General features: G+C 42.4%; 1 pseudogene; it reads left to right on the top strand.

Moving 5' to 3' along the window:
* The first annotated feature begins 475 nt into the window (after positions 1 to 475).
* Positions 476 to 982, top strand: LOC108752967 (annotated as a pseudogene).
* Positions 983 to 4,380: the final 3,398 nt, after the last annotated feature.

Here is a 4,380-nt window from a genome sequence, read left to right as displayed (position 1 = left end):
TTTATAATACATATACTCGTATAAACGTATATGCATAAACGTATATGTATAAACGCGTATGTATAAACGTATATGTATAAACGTACGTATAAACGTACTTATGTATAAACATATATGTATAAACATACGTATAAACGTACTTATGTATAAACGTATATGCATAAATGTATATGTATAAACGTACGTATAAACGTACGTATGTATAAACGTATGTATAAACGTATATGTATAAACGTATATGTATAAACGTATATGTATGTGTGTATGTATGTATGTATGTACGAATATGTATGTATAAACGTATATGTATAAACGTATATGTATGTATGTATTATATGTACGTATAAGCTTGTGACAAAGAATATGTAGAAAGATGTGATAAAACATGTCGCGACACGTTTGAAATTCTTGGGAAAAGTGGGGAGGGCCTGCCTCTCCTCTTCGATTATTACCATATACGTCACAATTTACGCTGATGCAATCAGTCTTGCGATACCCGCTTGTACGAACGGTTAAAAAAAATGTACTTCGCCAAAGAGAGCAGCGCATCGTACAACGTGAAGAATGAATATAACATGTAGTTTCAACATTCTATACACAAAAGAAATGTTTTCAACATTATGTATGTATGCAGTCCGCAGCATCGTGCGATGCGTTTACTGAGCAGACGTTACGATCTGACGAATACGGGCTATAAATTTTTGGAAATTGGAATCAACGTTGGCCCACCGAGTTACGTGGAGATCGTTGTGGGAGATCATCGCGGACACGAACTGTCGCTGTCTCTCGAAACCTGGAAGAGTCTCTACGAGCAACGATGGAATATTTACAAAATGCTTCGAAACGAATACAAGGACAATTTTATAAGTGCTGGACCGCTAATCGTCAGAGTTTGTACGCTGAACGATGCTACGCTCGTACGTCTCGATTCTTCGTCCATACGCATTACGATGACCGAAACGACGCTACGCCATATATTTGACTTTGACGGGTGTATCGATGTAACTTTCGAACGATTAGCCCGACTCGTCGATACGGTTGATGTAAAGTATACGCGATTCTCCAATACGTCTGAGAACGCCATACGCAACAGCGATTTCTTCAATGGACGTCAACTCATCGATTGCGAGCTATTAGCTTCAGTTTTTAATACGTATGAAAAAAATACAATGTAATATGATGTGAATAAAAAATTTTCATCCACATCATTATATATGTACTTTATTTTTTAGTCTCCATCCGTCCATCCATCCATCGTATACCTCGACGCGCTATCACACTCTGTTTATGTAAATATGTATTTGCTAGCGCTTCTTTTAACGCGTATAGGATTTCATAGTCTGGCAACACTTATAATCTAAAGTGCTTGCTATACAATGGCCATTCTAGCAGTTTCGTCGCAGCAAAGGATGCTTTTCAGCGTCAGTCTTTGTTGAGTTTGACGTGTGAGAGGTTCGTGTCTTTTTCAAATCATATAGTGATTTTTACTGTGAATGATTTTTCTTTTTAGTATCATGCAAAAATATTCTACCATTTAGCGTTAATGGTAAAATACTTTTGCATGTTTTGTGATCAAGTGTTAGTAATATTGAATAATTTTTTCTTGTGCAGCATATGATAATGAGTGACAAAAAAGAAAATTGTAAAAAGGTTGAGGAGGTTCCCTCCTCCTCCTCCTCCTCCTCCTCCTCCTTTTCCTCCTCCTCCTCCTCCTCCTCCTATATCACAATTGACCTAACGCGACTCCACGTAGGTCAAATCGGTCTATTTCACCGTCTCATCGAAATTGCCGATGAGGTGGATGATATGACTCGAGTTAAAATTACGAAAAGCGAATTTGATCGCGTCATCAGCAATTTCAATGAGACGGTGGTGGAAGAGTAGGAGGAGGAGGAAGAGAGCGTCTCCACTGGAGGAGAAGGAGGAATCCTGGAGAAAAACGCCTCCTCCTCCGAGATTTCGGAGACTTCGGCGGAGACTTCGGCGGAGGCGCTTAATAACAAAATATAGAGAAGGTAATAATATTCTATTATATATTTATATAATATATATGTATGTGTATGTGTGTGTGGCGGCGGCGGCGGTGGCGGCGGCGGCGGCTGCGGCGGCGGATGAACAAAAATAAGAAACGCATTGTTTATGTGGGTCCTATTACAATGATGCCGCCGGGACTTCCCGCGCCTTCCCCCTCTACCGCGCCTTCCTCCGCTCGCGCCTAGCGCCTACGAGCCCCCCGCGCCCCGCGCTCCCCTCAGTTGCCCCTAAGTTTGAACCCTCCTTATACAACTTCTCACAATAACAGTCACATTCAGGATTCGTGATAACGCCCACCCGCTGTTACGTTCTTGGAATTCTTCAAGCGACGTCAACGTGGGCTCGATGACGTGCCATTCGTACCATTCGCGCAAATTGGTGCATCGATATATCTCAATGTTTTTCGTGTTTATGTTCTTAATGTCACATTTGTTGCTCGTCGCAAATTCGCCGTTAAACGCGGTATTTACTTTCACACTACCGTGTCTTTTTATAGCGTCTCGCACACACTCAAACACTATTTCTCTTTCGTCTTCCAAAAACTGCCGCGGCTCGATTTAATTAAAATTTATCACAGCGCCCATCAATATACGGCTTTTAAATGCGGCTTTAATCTCTCTTCAGACGAGAGATTTTTCGTCTCGCATACTCGCCACTCGCGTACTCGCTACCAACGTGTACGAAATGTCGCTCCAATTGTGTCTTTGCATCCGCGAGTCGCGTAATCCTCGTCACCGGATTGTCTGTGCCCAACGGTGAAGCGTGGCACGACAAAGTTCTTCGAGCTGCTCGATGCAGCCACGCGAAATACTCCACCAGAGTAGCGACCTGATCGCACTGCTTCAGTTTACGTTCCACTCACTCGTGGTTTTCCATGCCTTTTTTTCAATCTTTAGATCACGTTGCACTCTTTCGCGGAGCACTTGCACGTTACTTGTTCACACACGTTGCACTACCACGATATATCTAAAATATCATAATGTACTAGCACCTTGTCATTATGTTTGTTTGCACTGTTCATACTCAAAGTATTGATCGTCGTATCTATCAAAAAACAGTTTTAGCGCAGTATTCTTATCGCGATCACAAAACTCCGTCCACATATTGTCAATAAGCAGTTCGAGGCACTTTTTACTACTTGCGGGAATTTCAATGCACATGCACCAACGCTGGCTCTTATATGTGATTTTCTTTGCTCAATAATAATCGTCCTTTATTACATTGACATTTCTGTTCCACTAATGTCTCTTTTCATACTAATCGTCCTCGCAACATTCGTCTCGTAACCGTGCGTAAAAGAGAGTTCTGAGTTCCACTCAGAAACGGGCTCTCTGATAACTATTCCATGTTTCTCATTATTTACGAGATCTGTTCAAAAAGTATCGCGAATTTTATGTTTTTTCAAAAATTATTTATTTATTCATGAATATCTATTTTGTCCCCTTCAAAGTAATCCCCATCAGATATTATACACTTGTGCCAACGTTTTTTCCAATCCTCGAAGCACTTCAAAAAATTATTTTTTGTGATCTTGTTCAGCTCCTCCTTCGATGCCGTCTTTATCTCCTCAATCGTAGCGTAGCGTCGTCCTTTCATGGGCCTCTTCAGTTTCGGGAACAAGACAAAGTCACAGGGGGCCAGATCTGGGGTATACGGTGGCTGCGGCATCATTAGTGTGTTGTTTTTGGTCAAAAATTCGCGCACAAGCAACGATGTGTGAGCAGGGGCGTTATCATGGTGCAAAAGCCAATTTTTGTTCTTCCACAAATCCGGGCGTTTCTGGCGGATTGCTTCGCGCAAATTGCGCATAACTTGCAGGTAATATTCCTTATTGACCGTTCTACCCTGTGGCAAGAACTCATGATGCACCACGCCCCTGCAATCGAAGAAAACTGTAAGCAAAACCTTCACATTCGACCGAACTTGGCGCGCTTTTTTCGGTCTTGGCTCGTGCGGCAGCTTCCATTGGGATGATTGAGCTTTGGTTTCCACGTCATAACCATAAACCCATGATTCGTCACCAGTTATGACCCTCTGGAGCAAATTTGGGTCGTCGCGGACAGAGTCCAACAGCTCCTTAGCAATGTTAATGCGATGCTGTTTTTGGTCGAAATTGAGCAATTTTGGTACGAATTTCGCGGCGACCCGTCTCATGCCCAAATCATTGGTAAAAATCGAATGGCACGAGCCAATCGATATGTTTAGGTCCTCAGCAACCTCTCTAACGGTGATTCGACGATTGGCCAATACTATTTTCTTCACTTCATCAATGTTTTCGTCTGTTGTTGACGTGCTCGGGCGTCCGGCACGCTCTTCGTCGTTCACATCTTCTCGGCCCTCTGAGAA

The sequence above is a fragment of the Trachymyrmex septentrionalis genome, unplaced genomic scaffold (genome assembly GCF_001594115.1).
Source record: "Trachymyrmex septentrionalis isolate Tsep2-gDNA-1 unplaced genomic scaffold, Tsep1.0 scaffold113, whole genome shotgun sequence".
NCBI lineage: Eukaryota > Metazoa > Arthropoda > Insecta > Hymenoptera > Formicidae > Trachymyrmex > Trachymyrmex septentrionalis.
Note: the sequence above shows the minus strand (reverse complement) of the source record. Positions and strands in the feature narration are given on the sequence as shown.